Raw genomic sequence first — 13,242 nt, 5'->3', positions numbered from 1 at the left:
TCAATAAAGGTTCTTTCCCAGGCCAAGTATAGTGGCACAAGCCTTTGATCCCAGAACATGGGAGAAAGAGGCAGGTGGATCTCTGAGTTCGAGGCTAGCCTGTTCTACATATTGAGTCCAGATATACAGAGAAACCCTATCTCAAAAATAAATAAATAGCTCTTTTCTTCTTCCTCTTCCTCTTCCTCTTCTTCCTCTTCCACTACTTCATCCCCCTTCATCCTTTTCTCTTTCCCCCTTCTCCCCCAATAAAGCTTCCTCTCCCGTGGGGGGGGGGAGAAAGATAAATAATAAACAAATAAATATTTAAAAAAATAATAAAATTCCTTCCAGGTGGCACATGCCTTTAGTCTTAGCATGCTTAGAGACAGATCTCTGTGAGTGCCAGGCCAGCCTGGCCTACATAATGACTTCCAGGACAACCAGGGCTAAAGACTATTTCAAAATAAATAAAATAAAATTCCTTCTAAACAACATTGTCCTTTCCCCATTCACCAAAGTTATTAATGACAGGTATAGAGTCAAAACTTATGAGAAATCAGTATTACATAGTTTTCTCTGAGCATAACCAAATCATAGACTTTAGCCGCCAGAAGGAGAAAAGGGAGTCCAGCAGAGGGTATTTTATGACACTGCCGTCTACTTCCCATTGGCAATTTAAGTAGTGTTGTTTGGTTTCAGCACCAGATGGCCACGCCCAGGTATGAGTCAAGAGGCCTGTTGTGGACATGAGGAGGAGCACAAGAGGCAACTGCCAGGGTCCACACAGAACAGGGCTGGCGGCTGAACCAGCGTGAAAGCAGAGAGAGGGGGAAGCTGGAGAGGAATGAAGTAGGAGGAAGCAAGAGAGGAGCCACGGGCCAAGAGGGCAAGAGAGCCTGCTACCAAAACAGCTGATGTGATATCATATTAGAAGCTGGAGCAACGGAATCCTAGCCCCTAGGAGGGACATGTTTAGGGTTGGGGTGAGGTGAGAAATACTGGGAGGAGTCACAGGTACTGTGTGAGACTTGTCCCAGGTTTTTTTTGAGACCTAACAAGTAGGGCTTAGTATTTTTTCTTTTTTTGTCCAGCTACACTTTATTACAGATCCTTTGAAGACTATTCATATCATTTTTAAACTTTTTTAACTTTAATTTTTATTATATCTACTTATTGATAGAAATAATAATGATGACTATTATTATTTCTGGGGTTTTTTGTTTGTTTGTTTGTTTTTCTTTGTTTGTTTGTTTGTTTGTTTGTTTGTTTGTTTTTTCTTGACAGGATTTCTCTGTGTAGCCCTGGCTGTCCTGGAACTCACTCTGTAGACCAGGCTGAACTTGAACTCAGAAATTCGACTACCTCTGCCTCCCAAGTGCTGTGATTAAAGGTGTGCGCCACCACTGTCCGGCTCTTGTTTTGTTTTTTGAGTCAAAGTTTTTTGGTGTAGCTCTGGCTATCCTGGAACTCACTCTGTAGACCAGGCTGGCCTCAAACTCAGAGATCCACCTGCCTCTGTCTCCTGAGTGCTGGGATTAAAGCCACGTGGCACTATACCTGGCTTATTCACTTTCCATGTGCACATGGTGAGAGGAGACCTTTGCTGTGGCATACATGTGGCAGTCAGAGGACAGCTTGAAGGAATTAATTAATTAATTAATTAATCCTGTGGATCCAGGGGACTGATCTCAGGTCCTCTCTGTGTGTGTGTGTGTGTGTGTGTGTGTGTGTACACGCATGTTAGTGCCATGGTGCAAATGTAGAGGTTAAAAGTAAAAGACAACTTGCGGCTGGGCATGATGGCACATTCCTTTAAACCAAGAACTCTGAAGGCAGAGCCAGGCAGATCTCTTGAGTTCTAGGCCAGCCTGGTCTACAGAAGGAATTCTAGGGCAGTCAGAGCTACACAGAGAAACCCTGTCTCCAAAAACAAAAACAACACAAAACCAAAAAGACAGCATGCAGGACTCCCACAGAGCATTCCCTGCTCCACCCAGGCTGCCTGTGAATAAACTCTTTCTTCTCAGCAGTCATCCTTTGGGTGTCTGGCACTGTGTAGCATGCAGTGTGGCCTGCCAAGGGACAGGATATATGCCAGGCAATGTACTAAGAAACAAGGAAGTGCTCCTTCATTGCTTTCAGCTTTCACATGGACAGAAGTGTCACCTTTGTAGACTCAGATGTGCCACCAGCTCCAGCAACTTCTAGGGTTACAGGGGCGTCAAAATTCCTTCACAGCAGGCTGTGCAAGGGAGGAACAATTTTGGTGGTTCCTTGAGTAAGCAAAAGGGTCAGGTATAAAGTCCTGAGGCGCTTCTCTCTTCCACCCTGTCCAACCCTGACCGGGCAAGTTTCTGAGTGACAGGCAGACTCACCCAGCAAGATCCCTCTTCCCTTTTTGACACAGCACCTCTGCCTCCCTCAGCAAAAGGGAACTGAGGGCCAAGTGTAGTCGCACAAATTTACCCAAACACTTGGGAAGTGGAGGCAGGGCTATCAGGAGTTCAAGGTCATCCTCAGCTACATATCAGGTTTGAGGCTAGCCTGGAATACCCGAAACCCTGTTTCAAAAAAAGGGGAGGTGAAGCCAGAAGGTGATGGGGTACATCTTTAATCTCAGCACTCTCTTTTATCTATCTATCTATCTATCTATCTATCTATCTATCTATCTATCTATCTATTTATTTACCCTGACTGTCCTGGAACTCACTTTGTAGACCAGGCTGGCCTCGAACTCAGAAATCCGCCTGCCTCTGCCTTCCAAGTCCTGGGATCAAAGGTGTGCGCCACCACTGCCAGGCATAATCTGAGCACTCTTAAAAGCAAAAGCAGAAAGATCTCTGAGTTCAAGGCCAGCCTGGTATACAGAGCAAGTTCCAGGACAGTCAGGGCTACATGGAAAAACTCTGTCTTGAACTCACCACCACCACTGAAACGGGGTGGGGAGGATGAGTGGGAAGTGATCTAGACACATCCACTTGTTAGCTCTGCTTGCTCCAAAGACAGGAGAGCATGCCGAGGCTCCTCTGGCTGCAAGGTGAAGGATGTACACAGAGAGAAGCCAGTGTACCTCCAAACAAGCCTGTGCTTCTGCTGGACTCGGGGTTCCCCTCCCTTCTCTTGGGGCTCCCACATTCTGTTTCCAGGAGACAGTGTAAATGAGACGCTTTGGAGCCACAGCCGCCTCACTGCTCGGGCCTAGTGCTGCCTGCTATCTCCTCCAAGCTCAATCCCAGCCCTGTGCGCCCCTCAGCCTTTGTGTGCAACTTCTGCTGGAGCAGTGTGAACATCTACTAACCTCAGAGAAGAAACCAAGAACACCCCCCCCCCAAAATGATCCTACCCAAACAGAGACTGGTGAACCCATGAGTTGATTGGGGTCACTTGCAGATTGGGGGTAGCTCCAAAGGGCTGCATTACCCCAAAAGTCCCACACCAGTGTAGGTGACCACGTCCTCAAATCTGCAAGGATGGAGCCCCTCTTTTAGCTAACCTTCCACTTCCTGTCTACTTAAGCACTTGCATCTGGGACGCAAGGGAGGGAGAGCTTGGCTGTACTCTCTTGCAGGTTTGATAACCTCCACCTTTCTATGTTAACAGAACCGGTCCCCTGAGAATACAGATTGGGTAATCACAAATGCTCTGGTTTCCGGGTGACAACAGCCGTATTCTACATGTAGGGCCGACTTCCACAACACTTCTCCTTTCTCCCGCCCCTATATTCTTTCTGCCCCTCTAAGACTTCAGGGCTGTACCTGTTCTTTGGACATTGTGTGGACTGAGTTACACACACGCACATGCACACGCAATTGGGGTTTTTGTTTTGTTTTTTAATGCTGTGGGGTGTGTGTGTGTGTGCGCGCGCTATATTCCCTGGAGCTGGAGTTACAGGCTGTTGTGAGCTGCTGGACCCTGACATGGGTGCTGGCAACTAAATTTTGGCCCTCTACAAAGTGCAGTGGGGGCTCTTCTTAGCTACCCGGTCTCCAGCCCCCATTTTTACTTAAGTGGGTTCACATAGCTTTAAGATGCTTTTTCTAACACCAAGCCCTGGTGGCGCATGTTTTTTATCCCAGCACTTGGGAAGCAGAGGCAGGCAGATCTTTGAGTTTGAGGCCAGCTTGGTCTACAGAGTGAGTTCCAGGACAGCCAGGGATACACAGAGAAAGCCTGTCTCAACCTCTGCTCTCCCCACCCCCCCAAAAAATAAACCAAAACAACAAACAAAAGGTCCAATAAAGCACAAAGGATCCTCTTTTTTTTTTTTTTAATCAATCGCTGTACAGTGTGTGTGTGGGTGGAGATGAGGCACTGCTTTATTCAGCTCTTTATAATACATAATTGTTTCCCCAAGAGCTATCTTGCAACCTCAGGCTGGGGCACTGTGCATCTTTCTGTCTTTGAGGGATCTGGCAGGGTGGGCTATTGTTGCTCTGAGATTATGATCTGGCCTACAACCACTGAGATTTCATGTGTTTGACAAGCTCTGATCCAGCACACCATGAGCCACACCGTGAGGCACACAGGGCTACTGAAAGCACCCCAGGCTGAGCCAACAATCTCCAAGCCCAGGAGAGAGGAACACTGAACACTCAGGGCAGGGGTAACTGCCCATCCATGGACAAGTTCAACCCTTTCACACGCTCTGCTTCCAGCTCCTTAGCTGCCTGTCTTCCCTCTTGCCCGGATACTTCTGGAGGCTGCCAGGAAATAAGGCACAACTGACCTCAACGGTCACCCAAATTTAAATTATCTGCACATTGATATGGAAACAGTAAGTCCTCACCTTGACACATGGCGTCTCTTTGGGGACCCTCCTAGGAAAGCTGCTGGAGCAGACCTACAGCCCACAAAGTCTTCCTCCACAGCATCGGGCACAGCAGGAATCACCCACACACCTTAGCTGAACACCAGTCTTCACTGGACTTCCTGTCAACTTACCCCCCAAGACTCTAGCTCAACACAAGGCTCCACACATTTGCTCTCCAGGGCCCTACACGGTCCCTGTTGTTTCATTTCCTCTTGAATTCTTTAGCACCTTACATAGCTGATTTACACGCTAGTCTAAGGCATTCGAATCCAGCAGAGCCCTTCCTACCTGCAAAGATCCTGTTCCACAACAGGGCTCTGCAGAGCTACTAAAGCCAGAGACACATGCCAAGGTCCCTGCTGAGTCAACTTCTTTCTCAGCTCTCCAGTGAATATAGATAGTCACATCTGACCCAGTGAACTGGGCTGGGCATCACACACCACCTCTCCCATCCCCGATTTGCTCAGTAATATCCCCCCGTCCAGTCCTCGGTATTCACGGGGACCTCAGCCAGCAATGATCAAGTGTCCGTAGTGACTTCTATAAGGCAGGCAGAAACAGTTCCTTCAGGAACTGTTCTGGTGTGGCTTCCGATTATGCAGCCTTTGTCTCAAGGAGGGAGGAGCAGAAATGTTACACAGCCTCTGTTTTCACAGCACTCGACGGATCCTGTCCCCACACCAATGCCCGATACCTGCAACCTTACAACCTAAGCTGGGGGTCCCTTGTCACTTTTAAAAACTTTTATTAATTTTTTAAAAAGATTTATTCATTTATTATATGTAAGTACACTGTAACTGTCTTCAGACACACCAGAAGAGGGAGTCAGATCTTGTTACGGATGGTTGTGAGCCACCATGTGGTTGCTGAGATTTGAACTAAGGACCTTTGGAAGAGCAGTCGGGTGCTCTTACCCGCTGAGCCATCTCACCAGCCCCTGTTAATGTATTTTAAATGTTAAAGATTTTAAACTTTTTATTGGTTCTTTGTGAATTTCACATCCCATCCCGTTCCCACCCACCACCATCCCCTCACCTCCCTCTCCACCCTTTCAGCCTCCCCACCAACAGAGAAAAGAATATTCTCCTTGTGGAAGCTGTAGTGTGTCCCAGTGTGTCCCACAGCACACCCTTTTGTCCACACTTCTTTGCTTGCAATGTTCATTGCAGTGAGTCGTTGGTCTGGTACGAGGCCTCTGGCTTCTGCTACACCATCTATACTGGAACCTCATTGGGACTCCTCTAGTCATGGAGATCCTGCAGCTTTGGATCTGTAGGACTGACCCCTTCACGTTTTCCAGCAGTTCATCCGTGGGGTAGATGTTGGGGTGGGCCAATTAAAGCCCTGACTCTCAGCCTGAGAGGTATCTAAGCCGTGAGCTGACTCTCAGCCTGAGAGGTATCTAAGCTGTGAGCTGACTCTTGGCCTGAGAGGTAACTAAGCTGTGAGCTGACTCTCAGCCTGAGAGGTAACTAAGCTGTGAGCTGACTCTCCTGCTCCTGCCTCTGGCTGGTTCACCTGCACTACCCACCCTCCCAAGTGATGTGGCTGGTAAGGAAGGAACATGACCAGTGCTCCCACACTCAGGATCCCAGGGCCAGCTCTCCTGCCTGTCAGAGTAGGTGAGGAATTAGGGAGGGGAGACCCACAGAGCAGAAAAGAGACAGGGCCAATTCTCCTGCATTCACATCCTAGGAGGCTCCCATGTCCAGGGACAGCTCTACTGTGCTGCCCAGGCGAGGTGCAGGGCCCACTTTCCTGCTTTCATGATCCCAGGGCGAGGTCTCCCACCTGCCCCATGTGATAAGGGGTGAGGGGGAAGGAGGGTCTCTCTCTCTCTCTCTCTTGTCCACACCATGGTACAGGAGACAAGTAAGTGGCAGGGACAGTTCTACCATGCTCATACCCTTGAGGCCAGCTCACCTTTAATTTCACCAGTGGGCTGGGCCATCTCTGCACAGCCCTCAGACATTAACATGCCCCTGGTGGAAGCCCAGACCAGGGACATCCATCTGGCTTTTGGTGGCAATAGACCCCTGTGGCCACGAACCCAGACAATGGCCTTGGTAGCAGCACAGGCCAGGACCTCTCCCCCACCCCCATGTTCCCAGGTGGCATCACCAGCCACCCACATCAGGCTGTTCCCCACTACTGCCCAGTCTCCAGTCCTGCCCCTCCTTACGGAACCCACATCCCTTTGCTCCTCCCCCTCCTCCATTTCTCCACATCCACCTGCTCCTCCCAATGGCACCTGGGGTCTCTGAGTCTCTGGGATCATCTCAGTGCATTACGGCACTGGGCGGGGGTCATCTCGAGCATGGTCTGCACCCTACGTATGTGCAGCTACAGGCTGGTGGTCACCTCAGGCTAGCCCCCCCACTGGTCCCCATGATAAGTATCTGGTGTTTGTTTCAGGCTTGCTCCTTGTCCCAGCCAACTGAGAGGTCCCATGTGAGGGTTGTCATCTGTCTTGGGCTCACTCCTGCCTGAGGCCTACAGTCCCAGGCAGGGTTCCTCTAATCTGGTGGCTATCTCAGGCTAGCTCCCTGTCTGGGCATCCTGGAACTAGTCTGGTGGCTGTCTCAGGTTCCATTTTTTTTCAGGGACCGTCAGGCTATGAACTGTTTAGATGTTCACAGGTCAGAACACTGAGCAAATGTACCCTCTCCCTGTTCTGCCATCTACAGACGCACACATGGCACAGTAGCCACACCTGCAATGTCCCTAGGGGATGATGATACATTTGAAAATTTATATATACTTCAATTTTAAATGTAATTTGTTTAATTTTTTTTTTTTTTTTTTTTTTTTTTTTTTTTTTTTTGGTTTTTCGAGACAGGGTTTCTCTGTATAGCTCTGGCTGTCCTGGAACTCACTTTGTAGACCAGGCTGGCCTCGAACTCAGAAATCCGCCTGCCTCTGCCTCCCGAGTGCTGGGATTAAAGGCGTGCGCCACCACGCCCGGCTTTTGTTTAAATTTTTAGTTTTTAATTTTTACACATATGAATGTTTTCGCAGCACATATGAATGTGTACCATATATTTCCTGGAGCCTACAGAGCTTACCCTAGAATTGGAGTTACAGTTGTGAACCACCATGTGGGTACTGGGAACCAATCCCAGGCCCTCTGCAAGAGCAACAGTATGGTTACCTGCTGAGCCATCTCTTCATCCCCTCATCGCTTATTTTAAAAGTCTTTCCCCAATCCAGGCAGTTCAGAGGCAGAATATTTTCTGACCATTGATTTCCTGTACTGAGCACAGTTAAAGACTCCTCCCCCTGCACTCCTATCTAAACCCCAGCCATGGATTTCCCTCGGGTCTGACAGATAGAGTCTTCTATGACTTCTAACTTGCTCTCTCCCTTTCCCATTAATTCTTCCCAGGAGGAACATTTTAGCAGAGTTGATTCATAGTGCTTATTCATCGCATCTCCCCTAGTCATACAAAACAGAGCCAATGCCTTTAGCTCACTTTTAAAAATGTTCATTTGTCTTTATTTTATGAGCATTGGTGGTTTGCCTGCATGGATGTCAAGAGGCAGACCCCCTGGAATTAGAGCCACAGAGAGTCGTGAACCCAGGTCTATCTGGAAGAGCAGCCAGTGCTCTTAAACCACTGAGCCATCTCTCCAGCCTCAGCCTTCCACTCATTTTATCTCCCCCACCCCCCCTCGCTTTTCCTACCAGTTCAGATGCTAGTGTGGAAGACAGCATCCATATATCTTTTCTTTAACATGATCGCATTCTAGACAGCTGAGTCTCAGTTTTATATCTTATCCGTCTGACAGCAAAGACCATTGAAGCAATGCCTCAGCACGCACGCTCCTCATCCTGCCCCTTACTGTCTTAGGGTTATTACTGCTGTGGTGAAACACCACAACCAAAAGCAACTTGGGGAAGAAAGGGCTTATTTCACTCATAAGTTCACATTACAGTTCATCACCAAAACTAGTAGGGTAAGGAACTCAATCAGGCAGGGCAGGAACCTGGAGGTAGAAGCTGATGCATAGGTTATATAAAGGTACTATTTACTGGCTTGCTCAGCCTGCTTTCTTATAGAACCCAGGGACCATCAGCACAACGGTAGCTCCTCCCACAATAGATTGGGCCCTCCCACATCACTCCCTAAGAAAATGCCCTACAGGCTTGCTTCCAGTCTTACACAGGCATTTCCTCTGTAGAGGCTTCCTTCTCTCTGAAGACTCTAGCTTGTGCCAGATTGACTTAAAGCTAGGCAGCACACTTACATACTCCTCTAGACACTGTAATATATCTTCTATTTCATGTAGTTTGGGAGCGTCCTCACAGAGATGTGGTGGATCCCATTTATTAAGGAGGCATGCTTCTCTTCATACCAAGGTCCTCCCATTACAGCTTAGGCTGTCCTGAAATCCATATATAGTACAGACTGGCCTTAAACTTGTGGTAATACTCCTGCCTCAGTCTCCTAAGGACTGAGATTATAGGAATGAGCCACCATACTGAGCTAAATCTTTTTTTTTTTTTTTGCTTCTAGTTTAGTGTTTTTTGTTGATGGTGGTTTTGGTTTTTCAAAGACAGGGTTTCTCTGTGTAGCCCTGGCTGTGGCTGTCCTGGAACTTGCTCTGTAGATCAGGCTCAGTTAGAATTCAGAGATCTGCTTGCTTCTGCCTCTTGAGTGCTGGGGATCAAAGGCCTGTGCCATCACCACCCGGCTTTAGTTCAATGTTTTATTACCCATAGCAAGGCTAAAGCAACGGCCACCACAGCACAGAGATAAGCTATACCATACTGTGAAGAGTAAAGTGGCCTTATCAGGCTTGACAGTTCACTGTCAGATGGTTTAGGTTCAGTTAGGATGCCCTCATCCCCCTGTTGTGAGAGTACTCCGGGGGAATGGGGACAAATGTCTGTTCACCCCAGATATGGAACTGACAATCGATCAAAGTACAGATAGCATCAAAGTCCAACTTGGTTTTCTTGAGGTCACTTACAGAAGCTGCGTCACCAACGGGTCACCCCAGCCTGGGTGATAACACACAAACGCTGGGACTCCGGAGGATGATATACATCCTGCAGAGAGCGCAACAGGTGGGAGAATGTCCTTTGCAGGTGGCTCAGTTGGTCTGAACCTCTTCCAGGAAGCTTTGCTGGTCTTTGTTTCTTCTAGGTCTCTGCTTCTTCCAGGAAGCTGGGGTGGTGCGAGGGTAAAAGCCTTAACTGCTTATAAATCCCCCACTCTGATGGCATTAAACTGCTCAGCTTCTGGGACTTCTTGAAGCTATTTTGAATTTACTTCTTGTCTTACTGAGCTTCCCTGCAGACTGAAATGATAACACCCCCATAGCAAGAACTATTTCTGTGCCTTCCAACTCATTGTAGATTCTACCTATTGGGCTAGTGAGTGTTGTGTGACTTCTGAAGAGATTCCCTCTGACAGCACTATCCTGAACCAAGCTGCCACCATCTTTATCAGATCAGCTGTGCCCATTTGCAAAAGATCATCATAGCTATGCTTGCTGAATGTGGGTGGCGCCTTCATAGGAGGAGAGGGTGGATTAGACTCTCACCTGAATATCCAATCATTCTCCCCAACCTGTTGTAATTCAACTCTAACTGCATGGGCCTCAGATCCCAAAAGGGTTTAGCGTATATAGGCTGAGAAGGACTAGGGAACTCCATCTGTGCAGCCATGAGAAAGCCATCATCCATGGAGGATGCAGACTTTCCAGTGTGGATGCAGTGGGCTTAACCATGCTGTCGTCAGGAACCTATCCAGACTCTGTAAGTAAACCTGATAATGGGGCTGGAGAAATGGCTCAGCAGAGAAGAGCACTGGCTGCTCTTGCAGAGGGCCTGGGCTCACTTCCCAGCACCCATGAGGCAGCTCACAACTAACTGTAGCTCCAGTTCCCGGGGATCTATGGCACCAGGCATGCATGTGGTACACATATCTGTGCATGCAGGGAAAATACCCATATACATAAAACAAAAATAAATAAATCTTTAAAAAAAAAAAAAAAAGCCTGCTGGGCAGTGGTGGTGCACGCCTTTAATCCCAGCACTTGGGAGGTAGATATCTGAGTTCGAGGTCAGCCTATTTTACAGAGTGAGTTCCAGGACAGCCAGGGTTACACAAAGAAACCCTGTCTCAAAAGACAAAAACAAACAACAACAAAAAAAAAACCCATAATTCATTGCTTTCCCAAGGGGAACTCTGGTAGACTCAAACTTTATTTTTTGTCACTGGGGCCTTACAGGGGAAGGATAGGTGGGAGGTAGTCCCTCAACTCCAAGCAATAATTGTCTCAACAGATATGAACAAACACTTACCCTAATTAGGGCACTGATAACAGACCAAAGGAACAACCGAATCCTTGGTCAGCTTGGGGGACCAGTGAATGATTGTCAGAGGAGCATGGGTGACACAAACATCTGCTTCCCCAACAATGACCACCCTGGGATAGGTGGTGACTTCCTGAAAGCTGATAGGTGGAGCCCCCTTCAGTTAGCCTGGTCCTCTAGCACAATGGTTCTCAGCCTTCCTAATGCTGCAACCTTTCAATAGAGTCAGTTCCTCCTTTTGAGGTAACTCCCAAATATAAAATTATTTTTGTTGTTACTGCATAACTGTAATTTTGCTACCATGATGAACCAAAATGTAAATATCTGGTATGCGGGCTATCTGATATTTAACCCCACCCACAACCACCTCTGCAAAGGGGTTGTGGCCCACACATTGAGAAACACTGCCCTAGAGGCAGCCTCTGTGGCCCCTAGTATATTAAAGTCCATCCTCCAGTGAACTTGAATAGAGCCAGCTGGAGCCAAGTATGGTGGCCCCTGCCTGTAATCTTAGCACTTGGAAGGCAGGGGCAGGAAGACCAAGAGTTCAAGGCCAGTCTCCTTTAAAAGAAAAATCTATTTTTAAAAGATACAAAAAAAAAAAAAAAAAGGTGTGCTGGTTACTTTTTTTTTTTTTTTTGTCACTTGACACAGCTCGGATTTTGCAGGAGGAGGGAACTTCGAATGAGAGAATGCCTCTGTCCTCAAGATTAGCAAGTCAGTCAGCAAGGCTTTTTCCCTTTGGCGAGTCTGCAGCTTCCTATGTAAACCAGGCTGGCCTTGAATCCACCTGCCACTGCCTCCAGAATGCTGGAATTAAAGGTCTGTACCACCTTGCCTGGCTCCATTTTCTTAATTAATGATTGATAAGGGAAGGCCCATATCACCACGGTGGGTGGTGCCATCCCTGAGCAGGTGGTCCTGGAAGTTCGGGGCTGTAACTCACAACCCAAACAAGAAAGGAGGCTGTGGGGCTGGTGAGATGGCTCAGTGGGTAAGAGCACCCGACTGCTCTTCCAAAGGTCCAGAGTTCAAATCCCAGCAACCACATGGTGGCTCACAACCATCCGCAACGAGACCTGGCGCCCTCTTCTGGAGTGTCTGAAGATAGCTACAGTGTACTTACATATAATAAATAAATAAAATCTTAAAAAAAAAAAAAAAGAAAGGAGGCTGTGCAAACCAAGGGAGGCAAGCCGGTGAGAAGTTTTCTCCAGGGCCCTTTCTTGCAGTCCTACCTTGGCATCCTTGTGTGATAGATTGTTACTTGGGAGTGTAAGATACAGTCAACCTCGCCTAGTTGCTTTGGGTGGTGGTGTTTATCACAGCAATAGAAAGCAAACTAAGATGAGTGGTAAACAAAATATTAACAGAAAATATCTGACATACACATATATGTGTAATAGCTTGAGCCAGCATATTCAAAGAACTGCAAATCAATAATGGGAACACTGTAAAAGAAACTGCCCTTACTATTCTTATTCATGACTGAAGATACAGTTCCCCATCTCAACTTTCTCAAACTGCTGCTTATTCCGGACAGACTTCCAGCCAGGGGAGATGCAAAATCATGGGCAAGGGAAGGATCACCCAGCAGTTTAAGGCAACACCAGAACCACTCCATCTGGGAAGCGGAAACTGGTGGCCTTGCCAGAAGTTGCCCATGGGGCCATACACCTGTATTGATTCTCAGACTGTGCTTTAGCTTGTCTGCCTGTAAGCTGGGGCTGCACCGAGCTTGACTTATCGCGATCAGCAGAGAGGGCGCAGCTCCCAGTCCCTAAACTGGGAGTAGGGGAGTCCCACAGCTGGAGAAAGGGTGCACTTCGAAGTTCCACCAAGGAGCACCTGTAGGGAATGCACAGTTGGTGGCAAGGACCCGCTCAAGGATTAGCATGGGTGTGGAGCGAGAGCGCTGCCACCCATCCATCCGTAGGCCGTTGGGGTCTGAGGCTTACTGAGCGCGCGTCTCGGTAGAACCCGCTGTCTGTTCATTCTACGCATCCGAGCTCTAGAGGGGTACAAAGACTAGGATCCACTCTCCTTGGACTGGTAGAAACTAACCACCCGCTACTGAGGAAGAGAACTCGGACCGTGACGCGGGGCGTGGTCTATGGCAAGGTCT

General features: G+C 48.0%; 1 non-coding gene across 1 annotated transcript; it reads right to left on the bottom strand.

Annotated features, from left to right (window-relative positions):
* Positions 1-7,397: 7,397 nt before the first annotated feature.
* LOC115031656 (small nucleolar RNA SNORA17) lies at positions 7,398-7,527 on the bottom strand. The gene has a single exon (XR_003837324.1). It is a non-coding gene; the product is annotated as a small nucleolar RNA SNORA17 (small nucleolar RNA).
* Between the last annotated feature and the right edge of the window lie 5,715 nt (positions 7,528-13,242).

The sequence above is a fragment of the Mus caroli genome, unplaced genomic scaffold, assembly GCF_978045245.1.
Source record: "Mus caroli unplaced genomic scaffold, Mus_caroli_1 scaffold_8, whole genome shotgun sequence".
Classification (NCBI taxonomy): Eukaryota; Metazoa; Chordata; class Mammalia; order Rodentia; family Muridae; genus Mus; species Mus caroli.
Note: the sequence above shows the minus strand (reverse complement) of the source record. Positions and strands in the feature narration are given on the sequence as shown.